This window comes from Hippocampus bargibanti, linkage group LG18 (assembly GCF_051943395.1).
Source record: "Hippocampus bargibanti isolate YZ-2025 linkage group LG18, ASM5194339v1, whole genome shotgun sequence".
Classification (NCBI taxonomy): domain Eukaryota; kingdom Metazoa; phylum Chordata; class Actinopteri; order Syngnathiformes; family Syngnathidae; genus Hippocampus; species Hippocampus bargibanti.
In genome coordinates, this window is record NC_142751.1 from 2,623,381 (window position 1) to 2,644,242 (window position 20,862).

Below are 20,862 nucleotides of genomic sequence, written 5' to 3' on the forward strand. Positions count from 1 at the left end.
TTTGAACTCTTTCAACAGTAGCCAAAATGGAACTGTATAGTGCCACTTAGCAGTTTTTTTTGACGACGATACTAGTGCAGCGTGTTCTACCGGAAACAAATTCCTTGTGTGTACTACATACTTGGCAATAAAGATGATTCTGATTCTGATTCTGATCTGCCAATTATTAGAAATACAGTAAAGTCTCGTTATATCAATATTCAAGGGAGTCCGAAAAAATATCGATATAACCGGGACTATCGATATATCCGACCCTGTTTGCATGTAATTTTCTCCGTGCGTGGATAGAAATAGTATCGATATAACCGGGACTATCGATATATCCGATATCGATATAACGAGACTTTACTGTATGCCTTAATACTACGTATTTTCAATTTAGGGAAACATTTTACAAACAAATTCATGGTTGGGCTATGGGCTCACCAGTTTCACCCATCGTGGCTAATCTATACATGGAAGAGATGAAGAAACAGGCCCTTACATCCTTACCGGGGACAAAACCTAGACACTGGTTTAGATATGTGGACGATACTTTTGTCATAATTAAAAACCAAGAAATTCAATCCTTCACAGATCACATTAACTCGGTAGACATCAACATTAAATTTACTCGCGAGGACATTAAAGAGAACCAACTAGCCTTTTTGGAATGTAAAGTAATTAGAAAAGAGGACAGAGCGTTAAAAACAGAAGTCTTTAGGAAGGTTACACACACTGACTAATACTTACTTTTCGATTCGAACCATCCTCTACAACACAAACTAGGAGTTATTAGAACCCTCTAGCATAGGGCTAAACCAATACCAACAAGCGTCGAAGGCAGAGAAAAGGAGTCAAAACATATCAGGAGAGACTATCAAACCTGGGTACCCTCAGTGGTCGTTTAACAAATGTCAGAAAGAAAGAATAGGGAATGAAACCAAAAATTCTGAAGATACAAAAAGGAGAGGAGTAGCGGTACCATTACATTGCAGGAGTTTCTGAAAAATTACAAAGAGTATTTTGGCAACACAAAATTCCTTCTTATTTCAAACCGATAAACACTTTAAGGCAAAAACTAGTGCATCCAAAAGATAGGCTGCCAAATGAAAAACAAAGTAATGTAGTTTATTCAATACATTGTAAGAATGAAAATTGTAAAGAGCAATACAGTGGGGAGACTAAACAAATTCTCAAAAAAAGACTTTATCAACATCGCAGGGATAATACTAGTGGGGCTCAATCGGCTGTACATATGTACCTAAAAGCTAGCAACCACTCATTTGATGACAATGAGGTTAAAATCTTAGCGAAAGAACATAGATGGTTTGAAAGGGAAGTAAAAGAAGCAATTTTCATTAAAAATAGCTAAATCCTTCATTAAACCGATATGGTGGGGTGAGGTTCAATTTCTATCATTCGTACAATAGCCTGCTTAGGCAACATAGGTTAGGTCTGTGTAAGCTCTCAGTCGTACAGGAGTGGTCCATCGATGAGAAGGTTTCTTCAGCCGTCATCTGTACAAAAGTGAAGGTTTCGGACGTTTCGCCTCCTATCCAAGAGGCTTCGTCAGCGAACTAAAGTCTGACTGGTCGTATCGGCCCCATTTATATATCCCTAATGTCCAGACCTGGTGGCGCCGGACACAGCTATGATAGGTCCCTACTCTCAGGTTGGGGGAGGCGCGGGACCCCCCCCTGTGGCCCCACTGATTGTTCCTACATTCCTGACTAACGATTGGCCTATTACACCCACTCCCCCCGGTATCACCTCATCAGCATAACGACCCTCATCAGCATTGCGAAAGTTGCCTAACCTGTTTTGCCTGAGCAGGCTATTGTATGAACGATCCAAATTGAACCTCACACCACCAGACCGGTTTAATGAAGGATTTTGTTGTTTTATAAGAATCGCCTCTTTTACCCCCCTTTCAAACCATCTATGTTCTTTCGCTAAGATTTTAACCTCATTGTCGTCAAATGAGTGGTTAGTAGCTTTTAGGTGCAAATGTACTGCCGATTGAGGTCCACTAGTATTATCCCTGCGATGTTGATAAAGTCTTTTTTTGAGAATTTGTTGAGTCTCCCCAATGTACTGCTCTTTACAATTTTCATTCTTACAATGTATGGAATAAACTACATTACTTTGTTTTTCATTTGGTAGCCTATCTTTTGGATGCACTAATTTTTGCCTTAACGTGTTTATCGGTTTGAAATAAGTAGGAATTTTATGTTGCCAAAGGACTCTTTGTAATTTTTCAGAAACTCCTGCAATGTACGGTACTGCTACTCCTCTCCTTTTAGAATCTTGAGAATTATTGGTTTCGTTCGCTATTCTTTCTTTCTGACATTTGTTGAATGACCACTGAGGGTACCCACAGTTAGTGAGTGCTCTCCTGATATGTTTTGACTCCTTTTCTCTACCTTCAGTGCTAGTTGGTATTAGTTTAGCCCTATGCTGGAGGGTTCTGATAACTCCTAGTTTATGTTGTAAAGGGTGGTTAGAGTCAAAAAGTAAGTATTGGTCAGTGTGCGTAGCCTTCCTAAAGACTTCTGTTTTTAGCGCTCTGTCCTCTTTTATAATTACTTTACAATCCAAGAAGGCTAGTTGGTTCTCTTGAATGTCCTCACGAGTAAATTTAATGTTGAAGTCTACAGAGTTGAGATGATCTGTGAAGGATTGAATTTCTTGTTTCTTAATTATGACAAAAGTATCGTCCACATATCTAAACCAGTGTCTAGGTTTTGTCCCTGGGAAGGATGTGAGGGCCTGTTTCTCCATCTCTTCCATGTAAAGATTAGCCACAATGGGTGAAACTGGTGAGCCCATAGCACAACCATGGATTTGTTTATAAAATTTTTCCCGAAATTGAAAATACGTAGTATTAAGGCAGATTTCTAATAATTGGCAGATGTGATCCGGTTTCAGTTTGGTTCTTTCATGCAGAGAAACATCCGCCAGCAGCCTCGTCCTCACCACTGAGACTGCTGCTGGGGTTGGGACAGATGTAAAGAGAGAAGTCACATCGTATGATGCCAAAGTTTCCTCAGGTTCCAATATGAGGTCTTTGATCCTCTCTACAAACCCTGTGGTGTTCTCTACGTGGTATTCTGTGTTACCAACCAACGGAGCTAAAATAGTTTTTAAATATTTGGCTACATTGTATGTAGAGGAGTCAATGCTACAAACAATGGGTCGGAGGGGGAACCCTTCTTTATGTATTTTTGGCAGGCCATAGATACATGGCGTGGCCTCTCCCGGGTATAATCTAAAATACATCTGTTTGTCTATATGTTTTCCTTTCTCTAGCTTTTGGAGACAGTCAATCATTTCTTTCTTGTATCTATTGGAAGGGTCCCTTTTTAGTTGCTCATACGTGTTAGAATCACTGATTAACCTATTTATTTTGTCTTCATAATCCAATGTGTTGAGCAGCACTGTGCATCTGCCCTTGTCTGCTGGCAAAATAGTAATATTTTTGTCTTTTTGTAGAGTAGTTAACGCCTTTCTCTCTTCTAATGTTATGTTGGACGGAGGAAGTTTGGCACTACTGAGAAGAGCTGATATTTTAATGCGTAGATCATCTGCCTCTGCATACGAAAGTTTGTTATTTTTAATAGCCGATTCAGTAGCTGTGATATAATCTATTGTAGGTATAGTTTTAGGAGTCACTGAGAAATTTAAACCTTTGGTAAGTACCGCCTTTTCTGTCTCTGAGAGATCTCTGTCTGACAAATTTTTGATCCAATTCTCCCTTGCAAACTGTTCATACCTAATTTTACGCGTGTTTACCAGTAGCTGAGATTGTTTCAGTAAAAGTAATTTTTGAAATTTACCCTTTTGTCTCTCTTTGGTTTTGCTGTGGTGCCTCATATAACCGGATTTAGTAAATTCACACACTTCCTGATAGATTTTGTGGGTAAGATTAGTTTGTAATCGCTGATAATAAGTTTCTATTTCTGACTGTTTGTTTTTTATCTCTATGTTAAGTCTCCTAATTCGCAAATTTAGAATTTTCCTGGTATAATTTTGTTGCATTTTATCGGCTAAGTATCCGGGTTCCAGGGGTGCTTGCTTCAAGCATTTAGGAATTAACCGGCTCTGTCTACATCTAAGATTGAATCTGAGGTGGTTCTTTAAATCAGCTAATTTAAAGGTGGCCTTTTCTAAGTTACGTACCAGCAGAAGGATGTCTCTCCCAAAGTTGGCAGCAATACGTCTGTGTAAGCTCTCAGTCGTACAGGAGTGGTCCATCGATGAGAAGGTTTCTTCAGCCGTCATCTGTACAAAAGTGAAGGTTTCGGACGTTTCGCCTCCTATCCAAGAGGCTTCGTCAGCGAACTAAAGTCTGACTGGTCGTATCGGCCCCATTTATATATCCCTAATGTCCAGACCTGGTGGCGCCGGACACAGCTATGATAGGTCCCTACTCTCAGGTTGGGGGAGGCGCGGGACCCCCCCCTGTGGCCCCACTGATTGTTCCTACATTCCTGACTAACGATTGGCCTATTACACCCACTCCCCCCGGTATCACCTCATCAGCATAACGACCCTCATCAGCATTGCGAAAGTTGCCTAACCTGTTTTGCCTGAGCAGGCTATTGTATGAACGATCCAAATTGAACCTCACACCACCAGACCGGTTTAATGAAGGATTTTGTTGTTTTATAAGAATCGCCTCTTTTACCCCCCTTTCAAACCATCTATGTTCTTTCGCTAAGATTTTAACCTCATTGTCGTCAAATGAGTGGTTAGTAGCTTTTAGGTGCAAATGTACTGCCGATTGAGGTCCACTAGTATTATCCCTGCGATGTTGATAAAGTCTTTTTTTGAGAATTTGTTGAGTCTCCCCAATGTACTGCTCTTTACAATTTTCATTCTTACAATGTATGGAATAAACTACATTACTTTGTTTTTCATTTGGTAGCCTTATCAGAACCCTCCAGCATAGGGCTAAACTAATACCAACTAGCACTGAAGGTAGAGAAAAGGAGTCAAAACATATCAGGAGAGCACTCACTAACTGTGGGTACCCTCAGTGGTCATTCAACAAATGTCAGAAAGAAAGAATAGCGAACGAAACCAATAATTCTCAAGATTCTAAAAGGAGAGGAGTAGCAGTACCGTACATTGCAGGAGTTTCTGAAAAATTACAAAGAGTCCTTTGGCAACATAAAATTCCTACTTATTTCAAACCGATAAACACGTTAAGGCAAAAATTAGTGCATCCAAAAGATAGGCTACCAAATGAAAAACAAAGTAATGTAGTTTATTCCATACATTGTAAGAATGAAAATTGTAAAGAGCAGTACATTGGGGAGACTCAACAAATTCTCAAAAAAAGACTTTATCAACATCGCAGGGATAATACTAGTGGACCTCAATCGGCAGTACATTTGCACCTAAAAGCTACTAACCACTCATTTGACGACAATGAGGTTAAAATCTTAGCGAAAGAACATAGATGGTTTGAAAGGGGGGTAAAAGAGGCGATTCTTATAAAACAACAAAATCCTTCATTAAACCGGTCTGGTGGTGTGAGGTTCAATTTGGATCGTTCATACAATAGCCTGCTCAGGCAAAACAGGTTAGGCAACTTTCGCAATGCTGATGAGGGTCGTTATGCTGATGAGGTGATACCGGGGGGAGTGGGTGTAATAGGCCAATCGTTAGTCAGGAATGTAGGAACAATCAGTGGGGCCACAGGGGGGGGTCCCGCGCCTCCCCCAACCTGAGAGTAGGGACCTATCATAGCTGTGTCCGGCGCCACCAGGTCTGGACATTAGGGATATATAAATGGGGCCGATACGACCAGTCAGACTTTAGTTCGCTGACGAAGCCTCTTGGATAGGAGGCGAAACGTCCGAAACCTTCACTTTTGTACAGATGACGGCTGAAGAAACCTTCTCATCGATCAACATAGGTTAGGCAACATTAGTAATGCTGATGAGGTGATACCGGAGGGAGTGGGGCAATCAGGCCAGTTGTTAGTCAGGACTGTAGGAACTATCAGTGGGGCCGCAGTGAGTGGTCCTCTGCTTCCCCCAACCTGAGAGTAGGGACCTATCATAGCATTGTCCGGTGCCACCATGTCTGGACATTAGGGATATATATATAGGGCCGATACTACCAGTAAGACTTTAGTTCGCTGAAGAAGCATCTTGGATAAGACACGAAACGTCCGACACCTTCAAAAAAGTACAGATGACGGCTGAAGAAACCTTTTCATCGATGGACAATTCCTGTACGACTGAGAGCTTACACAGACGGAATGTGCAAAGCGGCAATAATAATGGCGGCCATTACTGCCAAATGAGCTTTACGGCAGAGTGTCCTGAGATCAGATGACAAATCAGAGTATGCTGACAATTATCACACCGAATAAAAATACGCAGAAGGCAAAATTAGCATCCTACACTTTCGGCGCCCACTTCACCTCTAATCTGCAAGCGTCCTCATTTTCGCCTGTCACTTTGGCGATAAAATGCGTCATAACAAACCGCCGTTTTCAGTCTTTTCACATGCTAGTCCCCTTTTTTTAGTTTTGAATGTCATTTCATGCTATTCAAGTCAGATCTATATGTAGGAAACCGATTTCACCATCAAATATTTCTCAAGGGTAAAATATGTATATTATTCAGTTCAGGCATGGGTTGTTCTATCCATTGATAGCAGTGACACGGTGAAACGTTAACGAGGTGTGCGTCCCAGTACCAGTATGCTAAATCGTCCATTGCTACGTGTGGTAAGGGTGTTTCTGTGTTGTCTAAGATATGGTCTCAGGCAATAGAAGAGGTTGAAAAACTTCTGTTGATTTGGATTAACGAAAAGCAGCTAGTAGGGAACCGCGTGAGCACGGCAACGTCACTCGGATATCATCAAGAGAGAACTACATCAACAACCATCACAAAGGTCAATAAAACCACTTTATTATACAGTACAGTTTATTTCTTTCATTAGAATATAATCGCACATTTATTATACATAAAATAACGTATATTTTGTGTAATTTTAAGGCTTATTTAGTAGTCAATGTTTTATGGGCCCTGGGAACGGATTATTCTCATTTTAATGGTTTCCTATGGAAAATTAATGTTTGGAAGACACACTTTTCACCTTACACACACTTTCTGGGAACCGATTAAGTTCGTAAGCTGAGGTATCACTGTATTTGAGAGCGCTTGATGAAATTACCACGGCGATGACAGTTTCCCTTAGTCTTGTGTCTCGATCTGCCGCTGAAAGAATTCCTATTCACTGCTATAGCTGCCCTTTCGGAATCAATAAAGTTAATCTTATGTTGCTTTTTTTTATCTGGTTTGATCAAATGTTCATCGAGATAGGCCACTTTTGCCATATGGGGGGGCTGAAGGTCACATGCTTGGTGTCAGTTTGGTAATGTGAGGTTGCTTAGTTGTTAATATGATATGTTCCATAAAATGTCAAAAATGTTTTTATGGATTGCATTGTATTTGGGACAGCCGCCCTCATTTCAAGTTCATAAAAATCCAGACACATTTAATTTAGCTATTAACTGTTTGTTTCCAATGAAATAAGAGAGTCTAAGGTTTCTTATGCTGTATTGAATGTTTATGTCGTCCTAAAAATTAATATTCTGGGGCTCCTGGAATATGAGTGACAATACCAAAAACCCTGGCACTGGAGTGGATAAGTTTTCGCACATGTCTGGCAGTAACTTCCGGTCCGACGGTACGACTGCTCGTTGTCGTCCTGCCGCTGCTCTCCGGAAAACCTTTGATTTTCGATTTTCTGCCACCAGCGGATTACATCGATGGATGAGTGGACACATTTTTGCTCATCATCCGGCAATGAATGAGCTAAATGAAAATAATTTCATACACAATCATTTGTTATTTAGTTTTTTTTGTTCTTTTGACTTCAAGATGGCGTTGCAAGCGTGGCTGCCTTTCCAGCAGTTCCTGTATTTTGTTTTTGTACTTCTTTCTTTCCTTTCCTCTTCCTTTCATAACTTTGCTGCTGTCAAATGTAAATTTCTCCACTGCGAGATGAATAAAGGTACACCCGATCCAATATAAGATGTTCCCTGTACTTCCTGGACTGCTGTCATAGAAGACACACACAAAAAAAGCTGAAAATTTCCCCTTTGAATCGTTCCTCGGGTGTCCACCAAAAGACAATTCAGCCACATCTTGACACATTCCTGCAACGGTCCTTCCGAGAACTTCCCCCATCATGGATTTCATCCACACCTTCGAAACCGGACCCTCTCGGGGACCCCTTGAGCTTGCTCAGGGCATTGTGAGCAGGTGTGTTGTCATGCTGGAGCATAAATGACCTTTTTTTTCTATCACTCCCAACCTCTTCTCATGCGCTGAACGTAAGAAAAGGCCAGGAGATCTCTTGGTCGATAGGACACTTGATTGATTGACACTGACGATGCCCCTCACGTCGTCCCAATGCTATCAACATGACTTTGACTGGCTTTCTTTCTTCCTTGGGGACATTGAATTCTTCCACTAAAGGCCGAGGTGCTCCTTTGTTGGGTTATAGTGACAGATCCATGACGCGTCACTAAAAGAAAATATATACATGTATTGATATCAAAATAGATTAAAAAAATAATAGGATACTTGATTTATGACCCTATGTTTTGACTTTGGGTCAATTTGGCCTGTTTTGAGGGAAATGGTGGTTTCTGGCTGTCAGAGATATGACAGACAGACACCGTGGACAGAGACTCAGAACCAGAAAGATTGTCCCCACTGCCGGCAGGAGACGCAGTCATCAGATGACATACGTCTGAATTGTGCGCCCCTCTGCCAAGCTATTTATTGAGAGTATATGTAAATTACAGTGATATATTAGTAAACATAGTTTTCTTGATTTGCATACCACGCCTCTGGGCGTTCTGAGCAACAACAGATGTAAGCAGTAAAACATATACATTTTAATTGGTTGTCTTTTCCATGAATTGATAAGTTTGTAATCTGGCGCTTGTGCAGGATGTTTAAGCCGCAAATAACTCCGGTGAAAAAGGAGTATCTCAAGCCCTAAATTCTGTGCAAGGCCGGACCTTCTAGAATCTTGATGGAGACGACGGTTCATCGTGCCGTATCAGATTTACTGTGGCCATCTGCGCTTTGACTGTAGGCCCATTGTTTAGTTGGTCAGCAAAGCACGGCACTTTTAAACATGATAAATTATTATTCTCCATCACTGGCGATGAAAAGGTTTCTTCAGCTGTCATCTGTACTTCTTTGAAGGCGTCAGACATTTCGCTCCTCATCCGAAGATCTTCGTCAGAAAACTAAAGTTGTGCTGGTAATTCTGGCCCAATATATATTGATAATGGACAAGAGGTGGCTGTGCGAAAGAACTGATTTTGTTACCATGGAGATTTAAGTAAGAGCATAAAGGAGTTCAAGATAGGGCTAAAGTAGGCAGCCGTGAGCAAGTGCTCTCATGAGCCTTGACTTTTTGTTGTTTTTTTTCTTTTTGTTTTTTTTTTTCTTTTGTCACTTTGTGTTGTTGTGCGTCGTGTGGAACGGATACGGATTGTTTTTCAGCATTTTTGGTTCATCAAGGAGGAGACTGCGCTGAGCGGTTGCACCTTTTCGGCAGCATGAATATGCCAGTACTGTTTTTGAATGGGAGGAATGTCTGTGCCATTTGACTGTCATTGCTGAACAGTTCTGGGGCCATTGTGCTTTTTTGCGCCTGTAATCGGCAGCATCTTCACAGCCCCACTTTATTCAGTGGAAAGGTCGGTGCTGTTGGAGAGTCTGCGGCTGGATGGATGCATGGCTTGAGGAGCCCGTGATAAGAAGAAAGTAGCGTAAGCGAAGATGCATATGTGGAACTGTAGCAGCGTGGAATTGAAGCGGATATATGTGGGACAGGAGATGTGAGACAATCTATTTTCGTCAATGGATGCTACAGCTGCGTGTTTGCTTTCAAAATTTAGGTTGTAGTTGACGTGCACATTCCACCATGATGTTCCTGATCCATTGGTGAAAAGACACTTTGATCCTCTCCTCTTTCATCGAGAACTTCTTCATGTCACAAAGTACAGAAAGTGCTTGAGAATGAATGAATGACTCTCTGTGTCTTTGTGCTGTCACATTATTGTTATTTAGTTTTTTTGTTCTTTTGACTTCAAGACGGCGCTGTGAGAGTGGCTGCCTTTTCAGCAGCTCCTGTATTTAGTTGTTCTACTTTCATTCCTTTCATAACGTTGATGCTGTGAAATGTAAATGTCTCCACTGCGAGACTAATAAAGGCAAATCTATCCAAGGGAGTAGCTACATGTACGTGTTGATCACCATTTCTCGAGAAAAAGCGGGTGTGAACCGGCAAACCCGCACAAAGACATAATCTGTCTTTTCACTCACAGAGTCAGCGCTTCACCTGTTGCTGCGTTTGTCATATCCGGTACAGTTTTTTTGCCTGTAGTGCTTCGAAAAATCCCAAATCGTACATCCTTTGGGGCATTCCACTTTCTTCTGATTCGTCCTTCAATAACCCTACTCAGCACGATGACAATTAGGTTAATTTGGTGATGGAGAAGTGTATAATTTTATTTTACGCTGTGTTAAAGAGATTTGCTGCGTCAATTTTCCTTTCGATAATCGGGTCACCGCGGTCTCGTCCTGTTTTAATTGTAGTTGTGCATTTATTTCCAGTATATGACCCTTATATATTGTGATGATAGTGTTGCATTTCTTTGCTCCCCATCCTTCAGCCTAATACGTCAGGAAGGCTAAGGAACCTCACGCCAAATGTGCACGTGTCAAGCTATCAGCGCGATTACCATCTTTTCGAGTTGGGGGTCAGCCCAACATTGCCCCTTTGCCGTCTTTGTGCAAGAGCAGAAGAGCCGAAACTCCAACCTCTGAGGCCGCCTATTTCATTTTGCCTTGTACGCTGACAAAAAAGGGGGGGTATGGACTGCAGCTTTAATGAGGAGAAAGCCTTGTTAGGTGGTGAGAGACAAGTCCAGGCTACACGTCGTCATAATTAGCCTTTTGTACTTTGTGTGTGGTGGTGGTGGTATGGAGGGAGGGGGGGGGGAAGTAAGCGACAGTGTAGCACAGCTTGACACACCATCACCGTCTTCTGTACAATAACACGACACTTGTACAGCATCCTCCAACGCCAATGCTAATTACAATGTAGCTGGCGTAGGTAGAAGAGATGTTCTCAAAAGGGGAACTACTTCAAAAGTTACAGAAATGGAATGTAATAATGCTCGTGGATGAATATTCGTCATGAAATATGGGATGTCGTCTTATTGTGTGAAATTCCAACGATACTCCTCGACACATGCACACGTTCAAATGCTTGTTGCTTGTGAGCCTATGAAAAATAATACATGTAACATCCGACTTATGAGCGAGTTCCCTTCCGACCAGACGGTTGTAAGACGGAATGGTCGCATTCAAAATGTTGAATAGAGACTTGGAGGAGAAATAATACTCAACCCCCCCCCGCCTCTGGTGCCATCACACGGTCGATTGCTGTGCGAGAGTGAGATGCTGGCTGCTCGGCCAAAATTGCCCTATGCTTTCCCGGCCTGCTAGTGCGTTGTGGTGTCAGGCATAGAGTTGCCCACCCCCACCTCTCCTTTATCATTTTCATTTAAATTCCACTGTCACCCAAGATAAGGCATATACGTACCGGCGCTGAGGATGCAGTGGATCATCACACTCCTTAAAACGCCTGTCATCATTTCAAGGCCACGGCAATAAATCAGCGAGTTGAAAGAGACCGTAATGGCTTCCCTATGCTAATCAGAGGGTGAACCCTTTTCCTGTAAATAAGCTTATAAATCCTCCATATTTAAGAGAAGGGGATAGAAGCAATCAAATCCTCTTCCCATTCCGCCAAGTGCGTGCAAATTGACTTTCTTTTTTTTCATTTGACATTGTTGGCCAACCCTTACCTCCATAAAAAAATAAATGTCTCATTTGCGGGAATGGCAGTGGGAGAAATATACATTGTCTTTTTTTGTTCCTGGCTTAAGCTGTTTGCCGATGAAGGATGATTCTGACATGATAGCGTTGTTGTTGACATTTACAGCATTGGAGGCTGAAGCAAGATAGGTGAGGTGGGGGTTGGTGCGGTCCATTATATTTTGAATAATAATAATAATAATAATAATAATAATACATTTCATTTATAAGCGCCTTTCAAAACTCTCAAAGTCACTTTACAGTCACAGGATCAGTTTTAGTGTTTTTCCAAAAGTCATTCTAGTTGCTATCTATTAACTAGCTAGCTCTCTACCAAGCTCGCTATATATTTGCTATCTATATGCTATTTGCTATCTATAAGCTATCTAGCTAGCTATCTAGCTATTAGTTATCAATGAGCTAGCCAGCGAGCATTTTATTTTGACTTGTAGCATTTTATTTTGACTTGTATGTTCTCTTCAAATTGTATGGATGGCTTGTGCGCGTTATTTGTGAAGCGTGGTTGATGGGATATTTTAACCTTGCAGTCTACACTCTGCCTTTGAACTATAAATAAAGCTTAAACAAGTTCAAATTTCACTGTGTTTTCTATACATTTTCTCATCATTTCTTTTTTTTTTTCATTTTTGTTGTTTTTGTTTCAAACTATGTCGTCTCCCAATTTTGTGTGTGTGTTTCTGTGTGTGTGTGTGTGTGTGTGTGTCTGTTTCTGTTTCCGTAACCACTCCCCCAGTCACTGCTGCTTGTGTCCTGCTGCGTGTGTCCCCTCCCTCTTCTGACACAGATCTTGACCAATCATTTGTGGCTTTAACCAAAGATTGGGGTCGGGGAATAGAGGACAAAAAATGTCTGCGGCCATTTCCAGCTTGGCTCTCTTCGTTCACTTCAGAGAACTGTCTCGTTCGCGAACGACACATCACTCAATGTTGCTCTCCGTGTGTTGCCCTAATAATAGTTCGTATGCGAAGATTATATTCTCGCGAACGTTCGTAAGGTGAAGAGTTTGTTTGCTAAAGCGTTCGTAAGTCGAGGTATCACTGTATTTAATTAAAACATTCTCACTATCTTAGTAACAGCGGCGCTAATCGCGATTTTTGCTTATTAGTTTGATCTTGGGGACATGGGATGTCCATAATAAATGTCAACAGACTTCTCCTGGACGGCAGCCAGCCAGCGGAGCACATTCTCTATACATGCAAATGTACAACTATTTCTTGCCTACTCTCATAAACAAGTTCATCCCATGAATAATAATCATGCATGTTGCAGAAAATATGAGCCAAACAGAAGCAACGTTATCAGGCATTGTGAGCAATTTATGACATGACGTTAGCCCTTGAACACGTTTGTGGAAACGAGGAAAAAAAATATAAAGTTGGGAATGAATAACAAGGATTTGGATATAAACACGCAGACACTGTTTAAAACAGAAATTGGTGATCACCAATAATCAAACTTTTAACTCATTTCCTGCCAGACAATGTGCAAAAATTTGTTCACTACAGTGCCAGGGTTTTTGTCATTGTCACTTAAATTCCAGGACCCACAATAACTTTTAGGACTATATAATGCAGCATATGAAACCTCGGAATTTCTTCTTTCATCAGACAAAAAGAGTTAAGTCCCAAGTTATATGGGTCTGGAGTTATCTGAACTTAAAACGGGGGCAGGTGTACAAAATATAGATAATACGGATAATATATATCACGTAACCAAGTCACGTGACCAAATCGACCAACAGAGCGACCGACGCAGCCATCGATACAGATTTCGATAATGGTGGTACTGTATAGAAACCCCGAAGCAAATATCGATTAACCTGAAAGGACAACCGACGTCACGTTTTTGTTTTTTTAACTGACATCAGAAAAACGTTTTATAGCATAAAATTCCCAAAACACGCAGTATGATATTTTTATTCAAATGCAAAACACCAATAAAAATGACTTAGTGTCCAAAATCTGCAAAAAATTGAGCTGCGAATTGGGCATTTTCAGAAAGTCCCGCCCCCAGTTCGTGATGTCACACCAAGACGTCTTGCATTGCTGGAGAATAAAAACAATGGCTTCAGATTCGGATAATATGCTTTCTTGTTACACATCCAGTTATGAATATGATTCAAATAGTTCTGAAGAGGAAAGCAAATATGTTTGCAATCGATTAAAGAATGTATTCCCTTGTCATTTTGAGGCAAACGGGCAGGGGGGAATGTCGCACCCAAAAATGACGTTCAGCGCGAGTCTTAAAACGTAAAATATAGCTATATGCAATGGAATCTTTGTAAAATACACTCAGTAGAAGTCATTTAAAGCCATTTTACAAATTACAGACACAACTTGTCCGGAGATGTCGGTTGTCCTTTAAGTATCTTTTGTATCAATATAAACATAGCAAAATGGCCGGAGGGAGATGAAAAAGAGCACCGTAGTAACTGGATTATCGTAAAAACCATGAATCGTACTAAACGGAACTAATTATACATAAAAAGACTAGAAATGTGCACGGCAAATCAAAATAGTGTTGTAATACGCAGTATTATCAATATAAACGATATCGAAATAACGAGACTTTAGTGTAACTAAATACATAGCAATTGGTTTATATAACGCTTTAACAAAGGCTGAAGCTGAAACAAAACACTAACATGAAAAAAGGGAAATGCTGCCACCATGTGGAAGGGGAAAACTTTTCCGGAGGTCTGGCCAGCGCTTAATCGGCATCCAAGCAAGAAAAGAAAATAAAAACCCAAACAAATTCGGGAATGGCGTTTTAAGTCATATTTTCAATTCCTGAATAAATTTGTAAGCGGCAGTTAATGAGTTAATTAGATTATTTCCACTGTGTCCTTTGTGTAAAAACGGTTAAAGTTTACTTCGTGTTTAATGCAATTACCTCCAAGTTTCAGTTTTGTGTGGGAATAAACAATTATTCTCTGAGACCGATGATGCCCTTTGTTTGTGCGCCATTAATTCTCCAGGCTGCACGGGAGGTTGGAGGCTGAGCTCGCTCTATTTTCAAAAGTGAAGCATTGCCAAAACACAAGCTGGCAGGAAGAACATGTAAAGGAGAAACAAACATGGGGGCGGTGGGGGCGGTGGGGGCGGCTTGGGTTGGGGTGGGATTATAAAGGTGTTTGTATTTCTTGACTCAATGACAATAAATCAAGGTTGTTTGCAAGCCACCCATGTCTTATTTTGCTCATTAAAGAGGAACAGCGATGAAGAACTTGGGAGGAAACAACATTTATTAAGAGCAAATCCGCGTTGGAGATAAACACGTTAACTCATTCACGGCCGTTAACTCATTCACGGCCATCCACAAATTTGGTCGGGAATTGAAAATATGACGTAGTAGAGCGTCATTTCCGAATTTGTTCATGATTTTTTTTTCTTTCTTGGGTGCCGATAAAGCGCTGGCCATGGCCCCTGGAAACCTTTTTTTTCCTTTACACAAGGGGTTCTTTTTTTCCATGTTAGTACTTTGTTCCAGCTTCAGCTGTTAAAGCACATGTAAACCAATATGTACCTTTCATTTCAAACTCAGATAACTGCAGACCCATATCATTTAGGAATTATCTTTTTTCTGATGAAAGAAGAAAGTCAAAGGTTTCTAACTCTGCTTTGAATGTTTATGTAGTCCTAAAACGCAAGATTCTGTGGGCCCTGGAATTGTAGTGACAATGACAAAACCCTGGCACTGGAGTGTACATATTTTTGCACATGCCTGGCAGTGAATTGGTTAAAAAATTAGAGCATGTTAAAATAGTTGTAGTTTAAAAAAATAAAGTATCTTAAAATATTAGTAGTATAAACCAATATGTACGTATTGCATTGTATTTTGGACTCCACACCCATATAATTTAGGAATTAACTATTTTTCTGATGAAAGAAGGGAATCTAAGGTTTCTTACGCTGCATTGCATGTTTATGGAGTCCTAAAACTCAATATTGTGTGTGTCCTGGAATTCAAGTGACAATGACAAAAACCCTGGCACTGGATTGGACACAATTTTGCACATCGTCTGGCAGTGAATGAGTTAAAATGTCTTTTAAAGTCTGAATTTGAAATCAATTTAGCTCATGCACAACCGCAAATGTCCTAGATTCATAATTTGCATACTTTTGATGAATTCCATATATAATTTGCGATTTAACTATCTTTTCGTTTTTTAAACAATATTTGGATTGCAAATTGTCACATCCTCCTTGGTGCCAGGTGCGCGCCCCTCCCCTCCTTGCTCTCCGGGCTCACTCACCTGATTCCCATTTCCTTGATTGTGCCTTCTGGCTATAAAAGCCACCTGTTCCCGCTCGGTCCTCGCCGGTGTATTCTCTTGTTACCCTGTAACCCAGCAGAATGCAGATTGGTTTCGTTCGTCTATTCGGTTGCCTTACTTTCTGTTTTGCCCTGCGTGTCTCAGTAAAAACCTTTCTTGAACTTATTGTCTCCATCGTGTATTTCGGATCCAACCCTTTCCTATTTTTTCGTCGTCCATCGAGTCCGGTCACCACTCCTCAAGCAGACGTGACACAAATGGTATATGTATTGCAATGATGGCATTTTTTTGCTGTTTGTTTTGTTTTTTTTTTTTTTTTAGATTCTGAAGCACAGACCTCAAATACATGTTTAATCAGGGTGATAAGTGTTGGTTGGATCGATTACTAAGCCATAACAGCTCCAAATAAATGTGTTCATCGTTCTAATCACCAGCCAGTGGATGCTAATAGTCTCGATCAGCACCATAGACAGTTCCTCTACAATTCAATTGCAACTACGCTTCCGTTAGTTGCTTTTAAACTTCCCCAGAAATTACACCGACTAGACAAATATTCATTTTAAGAGCTCGTGTTATTACAATCACATCATACAATGAAAAATGACAACTGTTTTGTATTATTTTGTGATGTGACCGTTTTGGTAATGTTTAGGGGAAATGTTTAGTGTCGTCGGCCATAAAAACAGTAACTGCAGGTCCATTTTGGTCAAACGAATGGCGGTTACGGCAGCCAAGTCGGGAACAGCTGGAGCATAAAAAATTGATGGCACCCTGACAAAACTATTTGAGGCCGCACACCTTCTCATATGGGGCTTCATGGCGGCTGACAGCTTGAATTAACATGCGATATGCGCTGTCACAAAAGCCGTTACATTGATTTGAGACTAAGTAGAAAATAAAACAGCCTTGTACCAAAATACTCTAGACACTGCACACTGTAAAGTGAAATGGCCACAACATTTGACGTTTAAAAATGATGCTTCTTTGCCATGAGTCGTCATATCTGACCTGCACCAGTTCACTTATTTTTACACTGCACGGATAAAATAAAACATTCCTTCAAATCTCAATGATGTGATGTCAACATATTGATCGAGAAGCACAGCATTTTGATGTAAAATACTTAGGTTACGAATCTTCATATCACAGAAGATTGAGAAAAGAACGTAATCCATAAAAAAAATGTTTCGATTAGATTATTTGTGTCACAATGGAAAAATTATGAAATTATGAAATCATAACAAGCACAATGGTGAGAATGTCAATCGGCGATGTGGCCGCCCATTATTCTATCACTGGTCAGTCCTTAACAAGTTTTGAGACCCTTTCCAACCCAGCAGCTGTCATTTACTGTCAACCACTTAACAAGCCCACAATGGACACGCCCACATGCTGTTGATCTGGACACACACACACAAACACACCAACTAGCCAACAAGAAACGTTCATTTTTTTTTGTTTATTGGACACAATGTTTTGGGTAAAAAAAACATAAAATGTGCTTGTTTCTGATTGTAGCTTTAAACATTATAACGTAGAAGTTAATTCATTTTCCTGTGTAAAATTGATGGGAAACGTCCGGTAGCTCGGTCACGGAACAAATTAAATGAGGTGAACTTGTGTTCTCTGTTTGACCTTTCGCGTGACGTTTGATTCGCCAGCCCATCAGCAAGCGCCGTGCTCGCTTCACTGAGTAAATCAATAATTAGATTTAGATGGTCCGGGGTGGGGAACGTCTCCATTCATTGAGGGACTGATGGAGAATAAGCGCCAACGGAGAATTGAAGCCATCTAAACCAATGCTTAAGACACGGGTGTCAGTGTTCAGCTTGACTATGACGTCAGTCTGCTTCGCCCCAAATCTTTACTTCAATTCAAGGCAAGATGCAGACTTTAAAACACCTCAAAAAGAAATAAATAAGAATTACAAATAAATCACAGTTGGGCTCATTAGCTGTACAGTACCATGATAGCAAATACAAACAGGGCCTGATTGTGATAAAAGCGACACACTGGTGAAATAAAATATATAAACAAATCCATGAATAAATAAAAATAAACAAATACATAAATAAAAATAAACAAATAAATACATTGATAGATAGATAAATAAAACAAGAGCTGTGCAGTATGAGGATAATGAATAGAAACAGGGTCTGATTGTGTTAAAAGTGAGACTTTTATGAAAAAATATATATAAACGAAGACATAAATAAATACAAATAAACAAACAAATAAATACAAATAAAGAAATAGACAATTTGATAACTAAATAGATAAATAAAAATAAATAAAACAAGAGCTGTGCAGTACCAGGATAATTAATAGAAACAGGGTCTGATTTTGTTAAAAGTGAGACTTTTATGAAATAAAATATATAAACGAATCCATAAATATCCATCCATCCATTTTCCGTACCGCTTATTCCTCATTAGGGTCACAGAGGGTGCTGGAGCCTATCAGAGCTGTCTTCAGGCACGAGGTGGGGGACACCCTGAATTGGTTGCCAGCCAATCTCAGGGCACACAAAGACAAACAACAGTCACTCTCACACTCACACCTAGGGACAATTAGGAGGGGTCAATCTGCCTTCCATGCAGGTTTTTGGAGTGTGGGAGGAAACCGGAGGACCTGGAGAAAACCCACGCGGGCCCGGGGAGAACATGCAAACTCCACACAGGGAGGCCGGACCGGGATGCGAACCAGCGACCACTTCACTGTAAAGCCGGTGTGCTAACCACTCGACGACCGGGCCGCCCCAAATCCATAAATATATCAAAGTAAATACATACATACATGAACAATCAAATCAATAAACATAAACAAATATACATTGATCAATAAATAGGTAAATAAAAATACACAAAGCTACTTGTAAACACAGGATAAATTCGGTATGAGCAGATTTCAAGGGAGAATTGGATTAAAAAAATTGTCAGAGAGAGATCTCTCAGAGACAGAAAAGGCGGTACTAACCAAAGGTTTAAATTTCTCAGTAACTCCTAAAACAATACCTGCAATAGACTACATCACAGCTATTGAATCGGCTATTAAAAATAAACTTTATGCAGAGGCAGACGATCTGCGCATTAGAATATCAGCCCTTCTTAGAAGTGCCAAACCACCTCCGTCCAACATAACATTAGAAGAGAGAAAGGCGTTAACTACTCTACAAAAAGATAACAATATTACTATTTTACCAGCAGACATGGCGTGATTCTCAACACATCGGATTATGAAGACAAAATAAATAGGCTAATCAGTGATTCTTACACTTATGAGCAACTAAAAAGGGACCCTTCCAATAGATACAAGAAAGAAATGATAGACTGTCTCCAAAAGTTAGAGAAAGCAAAACATATAGACAAACAGATGTATTTTAGATTATACCCGGGAGAGGCCACGCCATGTATCTATGGCCTGCCAAAAATACAGAAAGAAGGGTTCCCCATCAGACCCATTGTTTGTAGCATTGAGTCCTCTACATACAATGTAGCCAAATATTTAAAAACTATCTTGCTCCATTGGTTGGAAACACAGAATATCACGTAGAGAACACCACATGGTTTGTAAAGAGGATCAAAGACCTCATATTGGAACCTGAGGAAACATTGGCATCTTACGATTTGACTTCTCTCTTTACATCTGACCCAACCCCAGCAGCAGTCTCAGTGATGAGGACGAGACTGCTGGCGGACGTTTCTCTGCATGAAAAAACCAAACTTAAACTGGACCACATCTGCCAATTATTGGAAATTTGCCTTAATACTACGTATTTTCCATTTCGGGAGAAATTCCATCCATCCATCATCCATCCATCTTCTGTCACTTATCCGGGGTCGGGTCGCGGGGGCAGCAGCTTCAGTAGACTTCCGTCTCCCCAGACAGAATTCCCTCTCCCCAGCCACTTCTTCTAGCTCAACCTGGCGGATCCTGAAGCATTCCCATTCCAGCTCGGAGACATTCGAGAGAAATTTTAAAAACAAATTTATGGTTGTGCTATGTGCTCACCAGTTTCACCTATAGTGGCTAATCTGTACATGGAAGAGATGGAGAAACAGTCCCTCACATCCTTCCCGGGGACAAAACCTAGACACTGGTTCAGATATGTGGAGGATACTTTTGTCATAATTAAAAAACAAGAAATTCAATCCTTCACAGATCACATCAACTCTGTAGACATCAACATTAAATTTACTGGTGAGGACATTAAAGAGAACCAACTAGCCTTTTTGGATTGTAAAGTAATTATAAAAGAGGACAGAGCGCTAAAAACAGAATTCTTTAGGAAGGCTACAGAAACTGACCAATACTTACTTTTCATACATGCATGCATGCATGCATGCAAGCATGCATACATACGATACGAAACGTACATATATACATACATACATACGTGGGTCAATAAAACACACTAAATAACTAAATAAATGAATAAATGAATAAATACATTTAAAAATAACTTACAGTTGGGTTCGAGAGCTGTGCAATACCAGGATAATGAATATAAACAGGGTCTGATTGTGTATGAAATAAAATAAAATAAATAAATAATAATAAAAATAAATAAGTAATAATAAAATGAATAAATAAATATATAAATAAATTAAGAGATAAATACTTATATAGAAGATAAATACAAAAAAATAA

At 40.2% G+C, this 20,862-nt stretch overlaps 1 long non-coding RNA gene across 1 annotated transcript in view; it reads right to left on the reverse strand.

Moving 5' to 3' along the window:
* The window catches only part of LOC148884211 (uncharacterized), a 67,875-nt gene that overhangs the window by 43,310 nt on the left and 3,703 nt on the right, over window positions 1-20,862 (reverse strand). The window contains exon 2 of the long non-coding RNA XR_016118269.1: window positions 16,192-16,277. This is a non-coding gene — a long non-coding RNA (uncharacterized LOC148884211). The remainder of the gene's footprint in view (window positions 1-16,191; window positions 16,278-20,862) is intronic.